Source organism: Octopus bimaculoides, chromosome 8 (assembly GCF_046866305.1).
Source record: "Octopus bimaculoides isolate indiv1 chromosome 8, ASM4686630v1, whole genome shotgun sequence".
NCBI classification, from domain to species: domain Eukaryota; kingdom Metazoa; phylum Mollusca; class Cephalopoda; order Octopoda; family Octopodidae; genus Octopus; species Octopus bimaculoides.
This window is the reverse complement of record NC_142935.1, coordinates 83,700,221-83,716,260: the sequence shown is the minus strand read 5'-3', so window position 1 is coordinate 83,716,260 and position 16,040 is coordinate 83,700,221. Positions and strand designations below refer to the sequence as shown.

Sequence of the window (16,040 nt, the reverse complement as noted above, 5' to 3'; positions counted from 1 at the left end):
AATCAGATTGTTTTGTATGTTCTTTGAGCTCTCTTTGTTCCATCATTTTAACTTCTTAGATATTGACATATATATATATATATATATATATATATATATATATATATATATATATATATATATATATATATATATATATATATATATATGTATATGTATATATATATATATATATATATATATATATATATATATATATATATATATTACACTTCACTAATTGACAACTGGTACTGGTTTATGTCCCCATAACTAAGCGGTTCGACAAAAGAACCGATAGAATAAGTACCAGTAAAAAAGTCAGTTCTGGGGCCTGGGGTTGATTTGTTCGATTAAACCATTCAAGGCGGTGCTCCAGCATGGCTACAGTCCAATGACTGAAACAGCTAAAAGACAGAAAGATAAAAGGGGTGTGTGTGTGTATGGGGGGGGGGTGTTAGATGGAACAAATGGAAGAGGTAGGATTCAGTACATGAGTATATACTCTTTGATATTTTTATCGGTAGAAAGTTACAGACATGACTTCAGATATATATGTGTGTGTATGCGTGTGCGTGTGTGTGTGCGTGTGTGTATGTATGCAATACAGGCATACATACAAAAAGTCCTTAACAAATGAATGAAGGAGGTCATAGCCTAAATATTCTGTTATCTTGTAGCATGATAACATTTTTATATTGATTATACACAAATACTTTCGCGGGCATACAATATACACTTCTATTCATTTATATACAAATAAACAATAGAAACCACTACCGAATAAACTTTAACAAAATACCTTCACCAATACATACATACTTATTCTGCCACCAACCATACACACACACACACACACACACACACACACACACACACACACACAGACTTATTCTGCCACTTGACTTTGAGGACTTAATAAACACGTTCACTCAATCGTGTCAACCTCACATTAACGCACAGACGTAGCGGGAAACTTACAAATATTTCGAAACTCAACGACGTGATCATCTTCTACCATACTTGACAGATTAAATTTAGAGAGCCTTGGTTGTTTGGGACTGTTACTAGACACGTTCACTCAAGTGTGTCAGCCTTAAATCTCGACGCAAAAAATATTGTCACATGGCATTAACGCACAGCGGGGAACTTGCAATAATTTCTAAGCCTAATCACGTGATCATCCTCTACCAATCAAATTGTATCCTAATCATACACATTTGAGCCATGTTCTCTCTATAAAAACAGAATTTTCGAACTCCAGTCTGAAGGAAAGCAGTTGCGGCATAGCCACACGTCTTTCTATCACATTTAACTTTCAAAAACAAGATAAATCTGTGAAAACGGGTAGCCTTTAAAACTAAACCATCTAAAAGACTTCTAGTGCATTTTCAACTTTTTTCTATATTTCTACTTACCTGGAAGAAAATAATTTTGTTTTGTTTTGTGCGCGCGCGCGTGTGCGTGTGTGTGCGCGCGCGCGTGTTAGCGAATGTTATCGCTAATTGGATATTTCCATTACTTTGAGGCATTGAAGTGAGTGCGATTGGACGATAGTTGGTGAGCGTCAGAGGAGTTCTTTTCTTGCTATTGGGATACACTAACATGTTTTCAAAACTAAGAATATATTCCAAAGAGAGAGAGAAAGAGAGAGAGAGAGAGAGAGAGAGAGAGAGAGAGAGAGAGAGAGAGAGAGAGAGAGAGAGAGAGAGAGTTAAAGAGAAAGGTGGGAGAGAGAAGCATCTGATGTATTTGTTGAGTACAGGATATGCAATAAAAGAGAATAAGCGTATTTAACTGATAGTTGTATTATTATATATTTATTATAAACACAATGCAATGTTAGTGACAAGTTTCGAACTGTTTGCCATCGCTGACACCTATCTTTTCGGTTGCCTCCGACTCTGTGATATGTCATTTTCCAAGAGCATAATATTCACTCCTATTCATTTTCTACTTACTTTCTCTCTTTTATTTTTTCTTACTTTTCGCTTTTTGTTTTTGCTTTTGGTTGTTGTTTCTTTTTTGTTTTCGTTTTTTTTTTTTTTTACTTTTTACTAGATACAGTCGTTTCGAGGGAGGAAATAAATAGGCCAGTTGTTTACAATATTAGATTACAAGTTTTAATGTCTAAATATAGATTTAAATGATCTCAAACTGAAATGCAACAGAGAAAGTGGTAGTCGTAATCGTAGTAACAGCATTAAAAGCAGTTGTGTATCTTCAGTATTTCTCTTCCACCAGAGACGGAGGTAAGGTTACATGCTTTATCATACGTTTTACATCTGTTTTCTCTCTGGTAAGACCTAATATTTTAAAATCTTTCATTTCGATTTCTCCATATTATTTTCCTTCCTATTGTCTTGTTATCCTTATACTCCGTGTTTTATAAATGCAGAGCACCGAAAATCAGTGGAGTGGTGGAGATGTACTACTTCATTACATCGTTTTACGTTCTGACTTTAAATACCGACCAAATCCATTTTAGTTTTTTCCTTGCTGGATTTTATTCTTACTACTTCTCTTTTTAAACATCATTTAAGTACTGGGCTTCATTGAATTAACTATACAGTTCCCCAAAAACGTGTGTCCTTGTGCCGATGTTAAGAAACATTATCATCATCATCATCATCATCATCATCATCATTATCATTATTATTATTATTATTATTATTATTATTATTTAGGCAGTGAGCTAGCAGAATTGTTAGCTTAGCGGCATTTCGTCCATCCTTACGTTCTGAATTCAAATTCCGGTTGACTTTGCCTTTTATCCTTTTGGAGTCGAAATAAGTGCCAGTTAAGAACCGGGGTCGATGTAATCGACTAGCCCCTTACCCCCACAATTTCAGTCCCTGTGCCTATAGTAGACACGATTATCATTATTATTATTATTATTCAGTAGTTTTATTTTTATAACGTGCTTTCACTTCACTACCGAGCGCAGCTCTGTGCGCCTTGGGTATGTGCTGTGGTTTGCTGTGGTGCTCTTATGTCTACTGTATTGAAAGTGTTTTGCGTAGGATGTGTGCAGTACCCAGTAGTGCAATTTTCTGTATGTTATATATATTTGTAAGTCCTGCTATTTTTGTTATGTATTTGTCTGAATATTTTTTTATTATACCTAAGGCACCTACTATGATAGGAATTGTTTCTGTTTTTAGATTCCACATTCGAGTTATCTCTATTTCCAGGTCTTTGTATTTTGAAAGTTTTTCCATTTCTTTTAGAGAAACGTTGTCATCTGCTGGTATTGATACATCAATTAGAAAGCATTTTTTTTTCTTCATGATCTTTCACAACTATATCTGGTCTATTTGCCTTAATTTCTCTATCTGTGTGTATTGGCATATCCCAGAGTATGGTTGCTTTCTCGTTTTCTGTGACCTTTTCTGGCGTGTGTTTATACCATCTTTTTTCTGTTGTTATTCCATAATGTTGGCATAGCTTTCAGTGTATATAGGTCCCAGCTCTGTCGTGTCTGTGGATATATTCCTTCTTAGCCAGGACTGGGCAGCCAGAGATAATATGATTTATTGTTTCTTGTCGATCTCTACATATTCTACAGTTACTTGTTATATTTCTTTTCATTATGTGTTTTTGGTAATTTCTGGTGGGGAGGCTTTGGTCTTGTGCAGCAATTAAAAATCCTTCAGTCTCTGCTTTGAGTCCTGAGCTTCTCAGCCATTGCTGGGATTTTTCTCTGTCTATTTCTTTCGCATTTTGTTTAGCCCAGTATTTACCATGTAGGGGCTTTTCTTGCCATCGTTTTATCATGGTCCGTTGCTGTTCTAGTTTTAGTTTGGATTTCATTTGTTTTATAGCTTTTGTTGTTTCTTCTTCTTCTTCTTCGTATTTGTTAGGTAGATTGATTTCTTGTTTGTATTTGTCAGCTTCCTTAAATACTGAAAACAGTTTTTTGTTTTGCTCGTGTTTTGTGGCTATTTGTATTAGTTTCCCTTGCTTCTGGAGTAGGTATTTTTGCAGTCCTGTAGTGGTTATTTTATAATAGTTTTCTAGCTGTATAAGACCCCTGCCACCTTCTGTGCGTTGTATATATAGCCTTTCTATGTCAGATTTTGGGTGGTGCATCCTATATCCTGTCATTATTTTTCTTGTTTTCCTGTCTATTTTACATAGTTCGTTTAGTGTCCAGTTAAGGATGTTGTAGCTGTAGCTTATAACTGGGACAGCTAAAGTGTTGATACCCATTATCTTGTTTTTAGCATTGAGCTCTGTTTTTAGTATTGATCTAACTCGTCTATAGTACTCTTTCTTTATTTTTTCTTTCATTTGTGTATGTTGTATCCTATCTAGTTCATTGACTCCTAAATACTTATATGGTTGGCTTTCGTCTAGTTCTCTTATTTCATTGGCTTTATCTAGTGTTATATTGCTACTTTTAACTAATTTTCCTCTTTTCAGGGTTGCTTTGGCACATTTTTCTAATCCGAATTTCATTTCTATTTCCTTGGTAAAGCCGTGTACTGTCTGTAGTAGTGTTTCTAGCTCTTTGTCGTTTTTTGCATATAATTTCAGGTCATCCATATATAGAAGGTGGCTGACTGTTTTTCCATAGCATTTGTAACCGCATCCAGTTCTATTTAGCAATTCTGTTAAAGGTGTGAGTGCCAGGCAGAACAGGAGTGGAGAGAGCGTGTCTCCCTGGAATATTCCTCTTCTAATGGGGATGGCTTTCATTTTCACAAGTCCCTCTTTTGTTTGGAGCTGTAGCACTGTCTGCCATTTGTTCATTGAGTGCTCTATGTATTTTATGATAATTGGTGCCACCTTGTTTATGGCTAGTGTTTCCAGAATCCACGTGTGGGGAACACTGTCGAAAGCCTTTTGGTAGTCCACCCAGGCCATACTGAGGCCTTTCTTCTTTCTGCGGCTGTCTTCAGTTATGGCTTTATTGATCAATAATTGATCAATTATTATTATTATTATTATTATTATTATTATTATTATTATTATTATTATTATTATTATTATTATTATTATTATATAGAAAGGATTGAGGTAACTCCTCCTGAAGATATAGAGTCAAAATTAAAAGAAGAGTGCCATTTGCTATCTCGTGAACAATATTTCGACATCTTGAGTGTCTTCCACTGGTTCAAAAAATAAATGTATCATCCATTTATTCATATATTTTGCATATTATGTTTACTTTTCATCTCATTATTTCGTCCCCCTTTTACCCCTCACGCGATTTTATGGAAATCCCTCTTGCAAACTGTAACCTGTCTATGCAATGTTTCCCTCACTAGACGCCCCTGTGGCAAATATAAGAAATCATTATTATTATCGTTATCATTATCAATGTCGTTATTATATAAGGCGGCAAGCTGGCCGAATCGTTAGCTCACCGGACAAAATGTTTAGGGCATTTCGTCCATCTTTACGTTCTGAGTTCGAATTCCACCGAGGTCGTCTTTCCCTTTCAACCTTTCGGGGTTGATGAAATAAGTACTAGTTACGCACTAGGATCGGTATAATAGACTAACCCCTCCTGCGCCTTTAGTAGAAAGGATTGTTATTATCAACATTATATTTTTCGACTGTTTTATACGTATTTCTACTACTCTACCAGATACTGAGATATGCACAATATTATCATTTGGGAATATACTACTGACCGTTTAGTACTAGAGCAGTTTCGCTTTGATTTGATCAGTAGTTTATTGTATATGGTGTTTTATTTCGTGAATAAAATATGCTCAATGCAAGTTGCATTATTTTGTTAGATATTGGTGTGGTTTGTATGTCTTACGTTACAGGTGTTACGACAGTTGTCTACGGACAGATGGAGTATGTGCTGCAAGGGTTGTCTTACATCAATTGGCTAAAATGCAGTGGTTGAAATTCTAGTATCAGTTTTTTATTGTGTGTTTTGTTGTGTTCTTTTATTTGGTTGTCGACTATACAAAAGGGGTGGCGGACATAGGGTACGGTTCATATCTACTTCTCAATGTCAAGGCATTTGTATGTACAGAGTTTTCTAATAGAGACATTTGTTACTGACAAACCTTGGTCTGTTTTCAATCAATAACAATTTACTATAATTCATTATAACTATACACAGATATTTAATTAAATTTTCATTAAAATCATATAACGCGGGTTAATTTATAGTTACTGCACTAAATGTGTACTTTAGTACTTTTTCCTCTTCCTTATTTTACAAACGTGGATGCGTGCATATGTGTGTGTGTGTGTGTGTGTGTGTGTGTGTGTGTGTGTGTGTGTGTGTGTGTGTGTGTGTGTATGTGCGTGCGTGCGTGTGTGTGGAAAGAGAGAGAGAGAGAGAGTTTACTTTGCAAAAAGAGTGGTTCAGTGTTTTGGTTAAATATCTGTAAATTTGGAAGTCTGGATAATGCGGATGACTGCTAGGTGGCTTTTTGTAGGAAGACAAAGTTAATTTGAAATCATGTAGGCAGTGTTGATATGCATGAGTTCCATTTTGCACACTGCTATGAAATGCCGTGAGAGGAGGAAATGAAATGGCTCTTGTATTTTATTGTTCATTGTTACTGTAAAATCATATTGCTCAACAAATATTCACGTGAATATTTCACGGAATTAATGGTAAGCTACTGGGTTATTTCTGGGAACTTTATCCAAAAAAAAGAACCTGAAAGCGTAACTTGTGTTGTGTCTGTATCAAATGATAATCGAACATCCTTAGAATACGATGATTACTTAATACACTTTATATATACACTTTATATACTTTATGCACAATTTTATACACTTAATATGCAGCACTCTTCCTCTTTCTCTCTTACTTTTCACCTTACCCTCTTTTTCTCTCTCCTTTTTCTTTTGTTCTTCGCCTTTCCCTTCAACTAATCACGTGAAAGCGTAACAGACGGGTTAAGTAACAGACAAAAAAAAAAACTTACTTCAAAAAGAAAATTATATATTTCACTTCCCAACACCTCTCCCTCCCAATCCTCCCATCCTCTTTCAACTAATCACGTGGAAGCGTTACGGATGGGCTAAGTAACAGAGTGACAAGGAGAATTATTATAAGGTTAAATATAAAATTTACCACTAGAAATATCAGTTTATATTCGATTGTGTAACAACGCACAAAGAAAAAGAAACATAAAATACTGAAGAAAAAATTATGGTGTTGCATGAACCATAACCTTCTGCCAGTATGAAAAACCTGTCCACCGTGAGATTTGTCTCATTATCAATGAGATTGATGGGTACAGTGGAGGTGATGTGACAATTACTGTCCTATTGTTCTGCATCCCAATGATGTCATCACCTTTCTATTAATACTCGATCATCCTATTATTGCTGTACAAGCACGGCTGAGCAGAATCCAGTTCACAGTGCTTTGTAAAACCGGTTTATCATTTATCTTTTACTTGTTTCAGTCATTGGACTGCGATTATGTTGGGGCACCGCCTTGAATTTTTAGTCAAATGAATCTACCCCAGTGCTTATTTTTTTCTAAGCCTAGTACTTATTCTATCGGTTACTTTTATCGAACCGCTAAGTTATGGGGACGTAAACACACGGTACCGGTTGTCAAGCGGTGATGGGGGGACAAACACAGACAGAAAGATACACATAGATATACATACATACATACATACATACGACGGGTTTCTTTCAGTTTCCGTCAACCAAATCCACTCACAAGGCTTTGGTCCGCCCGAGGCTATAGTAGAAGACACTTGCCCAAGATGCCACGCAGTAGGACTGAACCCGGAACCATGTAGTTGGGAAGCAAGCGTCTTACCACACAGCCACTCCTGCGCCTGAAAACCTTTTGCTAACTTTGGTGGCAGGTATTTGTGATTTCGCTGCAGCAAAATTTGCCACATTTATTTTCGAGGTTAACACTTATGCCATAATTTTTACTGAAAGTATTTTCGCCCATAAACTTTTTTACTGTCAGGTATTTTAGTCACATTACTTAAAATGCACAAAAATTTACCTTTTTTAAAAACTTATATAGGTTAAATACTTTTGTTCTTTAAACAGTTTTATAATTATTAGATATTTTCCTTGTTTTAATTCGAAGTTTGTGAGAAACAATGGACTTTGCTTGTTTAAGAAAAAAATAACAATGATAACGCAGAATAACTAATAATTTCTGTTAATAATTCAGTTAAATCAGTCTTCTATGTTTTGCTGCCTTTTGTTTTTTAATTTGATGAACAAGCTTCTTTGTTTCTATCAAGCAGATTACGATCCAGTTTTGCGAGGCAGTGCTGAAAATTTTCTGGCTTTAAGGGTGATACGAAAGGCCTGGTTGGAGGCTCAAACTTCCGAGTTCTTTTACAGGGCTTAGGGAAAAAATGTGAAGGTCCTCTGCATTGTGCGAATCTGTGAGGGGAATATGCTGAATAAAATCATAATTAACTGACCTTCCTAAATTTTCTTTTAACCGAAGCCAGGAAATTTTCAGCAACCCTTCGTAATCTCAATAAGTAAGGTACTTTTTTTAAATATTTAATATTTAAACTCTACCAGTAAACGAGTTCATAGTTTCTTTAATGTTTTAAAAGGAAAGTGTAGGAAATGTACATGAGTGCCCATATGTAACTATCTATATATTAATACCTAAGAGTAGATGTCTATATGTGTGTGTATATATATATATATATATATATATATATATATATATATATATATATATATATATATATATATATATATGTGTGTGTGTGTGTGTGTGTGTGTGTGCTTTTATATATGTTCCCACCTCTCTTTCTCCCGCTTTGCGTTTGCCCCACGATACTTATACGTTATCGCATCTGTATGTTTGTAACTCTTCACAGTATTGATTTTATCCACCTTTCTGCTTACCTCCTTTCACCCCCACAATACTCACATTTATCATCGTAACTATATTTATATACAGTATAGTTCTTCTTTAACGTATTGTCCCTATTCTTCTCACAACTTCACTCCATCATCGTAGCTATATCTCTATATGTTGTTAATTAGGGTATTCTGCCTATATACCTTCTACTCCAACTTTCTGATCCTTCTTCTTTCAGGCTTGCTTAGTTTCTTACTATCTGCCACTATTCAACTTTCTTAGATAGACCTCTGTATTGACTCATTATTTTAATTGCATTTTTAAAATTTTCTTTCATGCCCTCATTTTCACACGAGCAACAAGAGCGACGAGATGCTATTTTCTCACTTCTCCCACCAAATAAACTCTATCATTATTTTGAACTTTATATTCAGTGATATTTACCGGCGCAGACTATGACCAGCTTCTCAGAAATCCAAAATACCACTTGATAATTATTAACGTAATAGGTAATAATAACATATGAAAAAATAGTTATTTTTTTTAATGAAATTAGAATAGAAGCACTGGTATTTAGATTTCTTAATAATTCGTTATTATCTAAGTTAAATTCGTTATTATCGAATTTAATTAGACTGTCCGTTGTACTGGGTTTAATGTACGAAGTTAATTATAGTATTGCTTTCATAATTGGACACTTTCATTCTTTATATACTTTTACAATAATTTAGTAGTTTCTTTCATTTAATAGCCTATATCGTAATTATGACATGTATTCAACCCTATATTGTAGGAATTTTATCAGTTCTGTTGACTGTTATGCATGCATTCAAACTACTGAGACGTTTTGGCTTCAGCAGAAGAGTTATCTAATTATTACATGGTGATGGTAGAATATTCAAAAATGTTATCGTGCAAGAACAATATCTTCTTTATTTATATCATTGGTTTGCTGCTCTTAAAACTCTACTCTCTATTTCTTTTTATTATATAAAACACTTGTTTTTGTATCAATCGATTTGCCTGTCTCCGTATAGATTATTTTAAAGTTTAATTTTAAATATATTAATCGCTATAAAGCAGGCATAAATAGTCCACACTTCATTACATATGTTTGTAACTTAACAACAACACAGCTAAGTCCATTCAATGAGGAAAATATACGATTCAATAACAAAAGAATTTCGTAATTTATTTGATATGCAACTTTCCTAAATCGCAGACATTTTTTAATAGTTATCGGTATTTTACTGCTGAAATGGGAAATATTTTAATACAAAACTTAGGGTTAGGTTTAGGCACTTATTCAGCACTATGTATGTATAAGTATGAAGTCTGTACATTATATGTTGTGAAGCTGTGAACACGTAACGTGGGGTTGCATACAGATAATGCAGAATTTGAAGGTGCATCAGGAAAGAGAAAGTAATATATGTGTCATTAATAATGGTAATAAATATGTGTTTTAAATGATAAATGAATTGCTAAAACTGCTGTATATTAAGCGAACATTAGCAATGATGATTGATATAGATTTTGGATGAGAAAACCATTATAGAGATTTATCTTTGTAACAGCATTAGCGAATAGTTTAATCCGAATATAGAGAACTATTTGTTTTAAAGCTCGTGACATGTAATTTACTGCAGGATAACTTCATAATTAACACACATAAAGACACCGAATCATGCACTCATGCACTCGTGCGTGCGCATGAAAGTCTTCCGTTTGCAGCTCAGAAGACATTCAAAGTACCCGCCTCATCCACGGTTCCACAAGCGAGTACTGAAGAGGTACTTATCCCAGCAACAGCTAAGGAGCACTACTCTCATTGTCTTATAAAACTCACTACCCACTACACTCTCTTCTGCTAGAAACTACACATATACTCCTGCTAGAGTACGCGTAAATTATTTTGTAAATATTTTAGTTTATTTCTCCTTTGTTTTGACAAAGAGCTCTATGCTTGAAACAGAGATTAATAATCAAAATGTAGTTGCTTCGTGATAGTTCCCACACACTCACCCCCTTCTTCCACTCGTCTTCCTCTTTCGCACTTGTGTTCGATAGCAAGACAATTGGGGCTTATTTCGATGTAAAGAAATTATACATATGAAATTCAATATAGCGTGGAAAATTATCAAAATTTATTTTCATTAATTCTTTTAGTAATGCCTAACGTCTTCCCATACATCCTTTACAGTAAAGATCCATGCTTCTTTATTTATCTTTAAGTAAGAGTCCCTCCTATATATATATAAAACAAAATAGAATGAAAAACTACAGAAGACTTGTATCATATGGTTAAAGAATATATTTAAATCATTGTTAGGAAAATGTTATAAAATTTTGTGTGTGAAGACATTGTTTTTGGAGAAATAACCGGTTTCTTATTTTCTTTTCAAATTTCTTTTGATTTCTTTCAAATTTCTTTTAATTTTATATATTATGATATACAGGGTGCAACATAAAGAAATCCTGATTATTTAAATAAGTCATTAAAAATTGCAACGTCGACACCTAATTTCGGTCATTTCCAAAGCAAGGCGACTGGACAGGTGCAAGAAAATGGCAGAGGAGATTCAGAAAACTAGTGACAATGCCTTCGTCTATTCGGACGAAACGATATTCACTGTGGAGGCCGTAGCGAACACCTTGAATGACAGGATTTTGGCCACGCGGTTGGATGCTGTTTCCGAAGGCGTCCGTAAGGTGTTTCGCTGAACGTAACCCACCGGAATGATGGTTTGGGCGGCAATGTCATCTGACGGTGGAATATCTCCTCTGATGTCATTAAAGAGGGGATGAAAGTCAATTCGGCAATTTACGTGAAAATGCTAGAGGATAATGTTTTGCTATGGGTGACCGAAGAATTTGGAGATAATTAGGTGTTCATGCAAGACGTCGCGCCTTCTCATACGTCCAATGGGACACGGCAGTGGTGTAGAAGCTATTTCAGCAGATTCTAGGACAAAAATGTGTGCTTCCACTCAAGCTTAGACGTCAACCCTATGGAGTTCGCTATTTGGTCCATTCTAGAAAGTGACGATTCAAGAGTTTCCTGCAAAAATATCACCGCTCTGAAGAAAGCCTTAGTCGTGTCCTGAGATCGTTTAAGTGAAGTCATCCGGCGTTCGTGTGCCTCTGTTCTCGGCCGTTTTCGAGCGATTGTGAAGACTAAAGGCGGACATATTGAATGAAACGTATCTTAATGTTACATGACCATATTTAATAAAATCTTAAAGAGCTAGTATGTTTTTTATGTCCTTTACTAAACATTATGACTAAAAATCAACCGGGAATTCTTTACGACGAACCCTGTACAGACTAAATCCCAAGGATAATAATACATCCCGTCCTTGTTAAGAGAAGACGGGGCTGATAATTTGTATATAAAATTATAGAGTCGTTGATGGTCGTATCAATACCATTCGATGTCTCTATGGTAAAGATATTTCACGACAGCTTTATATGAATATCCTTAAGAAATACAGATTATCACAGTCACTCCAAGTTATTAAAAACAGACATTGGCCTCTCATTTTTGAGCTGTGGTATAAAAGAATAGAGAAAATTCCATTTATCACCAGAATCATATCTATAACCCTCCAAAACAGTTGGCTGTTAATATAGTATTTCAAGCTATATCAACAGCTAATATACAATTTTACCGTTAAAATCAATTTTAGCGAAAGGAATTAATATTGTATGAGCAAGTCTACATAGTTCCTGTGTTAGACATAAAAAAAATTTAATATAGAATTCGGTGTAGTTTTATGTTTATGCATATATTTGCGATAATGAAACAATCAATACATATTCTTCTATATACTTTGCAGCCACTATTTCTATAGAAATACTTTCTTTAGGAGATACTTGAGTTATCACAGAACTTCTCTACATTATGTTGACTTCTGACAAAATGTGGGGAACAAATCAATAACGAAAAGGAATTTCATAGCAACTAAATTACATTGGCAGGTGCTATTACATAGACAGTAATTGATTACAAATTTATAACGGGGAAATAATTTGAATTATACGCATTGCAATATAACAATCGCTTGAACAAGGATTATGTGATAACAATCATTTCAATATAGCAATCATTACAATAAAACAATCATTACAATATGACAATCATTATAATATAACAGCCATTACAAAATAACAATCATGGGAATATAAAAATCGTTGGAAAAAAAAACAATTGTTAAGATATAGCGTTCATTGCAATATAACAATCTTTAAAATATAAATCACTCGAATAGAACAATCATGTCAATATAACAATCATTATAATATAACCATCACTGGAATATAATAATCATGAGAATATAATAAACATTACAAATGGTAATCATTATAATATAACAATCATTACAATATAATAAACATTGGAAGATGTAGATTTTTTAGCCTCAATCATGAATATACAACGTACCATTAAACGTTAGTATTACATATAAATGGAGAGAGGAGTAGAGAGAGAGACAGAGTGTGAGAGAGAGACAGAGTGTGAGAGAGAGACAGAATGTGAGAGAGAGACAGAGAGAGAGAGAGAGAGAGAGTGTGTGTGTGTGTGTGTATGTGTGTGTGTGTGTGTGTGTGTGTGTGTGTATGTGTGTGTGTGTGTGTGTGTGTATTAATTAGAACTTGAATCAGTTGTGACGATGGTAATGCTCGTGGAGAACCGGCGTGATGCAATCTACGACAAAACGTGCTAACACATTCCAGATGGGTTTCTATACAGCTGCTGTCTGTTTTTACGTAGTCTATCTGGGTTTACTTGTCAAATGAAGTCTAAATATGCATCAAATCAAACCTACTCAAACGTTTCAGCTTCCCAATGCAAGTGAATTAATCACTCACCATTTGTACAGCATGTTTTCATCAGTAAACCGTACCTCTTTGTAGAATGTATTCACAGCTCAGTACCTATTTACTTTGAAATGGCCAACCTCAGAGAGGTTGGGCATCTCAAAGCTCAATGAGATAGGCCGCCTATATTAAAAGTTCTATATTAAAAGACTTTTATAGCTTTGGCTTCTATGCAGATGCTAAATTTTAAAAATATGTCCGATAACATCTAATCGTATTACTGTTCCTTAAAGCCGACTTAATGGGTTGTACAAATGTTCTTTAAAAGTAACTTAACGGAATATACTATATGATTGTTTCTTACAGAAGAATCAATAGATTGTACTGTATAACTATTCTTTACGGGTATCCTAATCGACTGAACTGTTCCAGTTTCTTATAAATTTGTAAATACTAACATTGTTCATACAAAGGACAATAAAGACGACTAAACAGTATCTTTTAGTATCGATATTCACTTTACTAGAAAATAAGGAATCTGATCCTCATAATACAGGTAGCATCTTTGATACAACAGTTAGCAAAACATTACAGAAAAGTTAACACATCAAACATTTATTCATTATTCATGCAAATGTTCATTACACTTTTAACAATTCAGATAACTGTTCGTTATGCAACAGTTAACTATTAAGGCAGTTGTCCATTTACTACTGCTAACTCAAACAGTTTTTCATAATACAGCTGTTATCAACTCAGACTGATGTTTATTATACTACTATATATAGTATATATGTTTGTGTGTCTATACAGGAACAAACATATACACGTACATACACTTACACAACACACGCATTTTCACGATATATTTATATAGAAAGTATTAAAAAACACAATAATTAAAACAAAATATAATTGAAATAAATATATGAAAGCTTTTCTACTTAAGTTAATTTGGTTGCTCCACGATCCCGTTCCCTGAATCTTAACTGTGCAACCGAAAGCACAATTGAGAATCTTTTGAGATATTTGGTATTGTAAAATACAATCTTTTGGAGGATATTTCTTTTTAAACTCGATATAATATTTTAATTTTACTAGTATTCTATCTTTTACGTGTACTTTATAATCTGAACCTATTTGGTTTTGTGTTATCCTAACTTTTTGTGAGAGTCTCTGGCGCCAGAGAGGAGTAATTTTATCTGGTAACTATTTATTTGATTTCCGAACAACGGTGAATTGTAGTTTGTCTTCGTTTTCACATTTTCTTCGTCATGTTCCCGAGGAGAGATCTAAAACAAATTGATCCTCACCTATTTTCATTGTTTTATGTCAAGTCATATTTTCAGCGATTTATTTCTTTTCCTTGCTCCTTTCATATTTTCACCGAAGGTTTGAGAATTTTCATCTGTAGATTTTACCTTATTGCATGATAAAGGTGTTGTGAGTTCAGGCTGGTGCTGTTGGGGGTTCGGGGTATTTGCTTATCTATTTGTGGTATGCTTTGGGAATATAAACAAACAACATCAATTGTGTGGGAGTTTTTTCAAATTAGGTAAGTGAAATATCACATTTGAATGCTATGAAAGATGTGGTTATAGTTGGTTGATTGATTGATTGACTGATTGATTGATTGATTGATTGATTGATTGATTGATTGATTGATTAAGTGGTTAGTTAGTTGGTCGGTTGGGTGTTTCGTTAAGCTGTTGGTTACTTGGTTACTTGGTTACTTGGTAACTTGGGTATTTGGCTGCTTGGTTGGTTAGTTGGTTGGTTGGTTGGTTGGTTGGTTGGTTGGTTGGTTGGTCAGAAGATCGGTCGGTCGATTAAGCATTGTTGTTGCCTTCCCCTAAACCACAATGATGTGAGATGTAGAAATATTACATATCCCAACTCTACACTGTAAAATTGACAATAAAAGTACGGCAGTTGGAATATTGATTCTCAAAATGTCAGATTGGTTGCAGATTTTACGGAGACACCGCAACAACAACAACAACAACATTAATTTATGCAATAACTGATAATATAGTAGCTAATAAAACCAATAATGGAAGCAATATAAATCGCCAGTGATAGAAAATTTAAAATAATTAAAACCGTAGGCGGCTGCGGCAGCTGCGATGGCAGCGGTTGCAGCGGCGGCAGCGGCGGCGGCAGCGGCGGGCAACGGCGGCAGCGGCGGAGGCGGCGGCGGCGGAGGCGGCGGCGGCGGAGGCGGCAAAAGAAAATCATATTCAAAATAATGACGACGCTAATAATTATATTGAAAGAGAGGAGGAGGAGGAGGAGGAGGAGGAGGAGGACACGTTTGGTGATCATGACGGTACAGAAGATGATTGATATTTAAGTTCGTCATCGTCTTCAACATTGTCATCATCATCATAAAAAGAACTGGTGTCAAAATATTTGAATTACACATACTGACACCTTAATGATAATGCTA

The 16,040-nt window shown here is 34.8% G+C and overlaps 1 protein-coding gene across 2 annotated transcripts in view; it reads left to right on the top strand.

Annotated features, from left to right (window-relative positions):
• Positions 1–2,099: 2,099 nt before the first annotated feature.
• Positions 2,100–16,040, top strand: part of LOC106873408 (retinol dehydrogenase 7) — a 35,739-nt gene continuing 21,798 nt past the window's right edge. The window contains exon 1 of one of the 2 annotated variants that reach the window (XM_014920761.3): positions 2,100–2,231. The gene's annotated coding sequence lies outside the window, so the exon portion shown is untranslated. Of the gene's footprint in view, positions 2,279–16,040 lie in introns of both variants that reach the window. The other variant, XM_014920763.3, reaches the window with a different exon arrangement.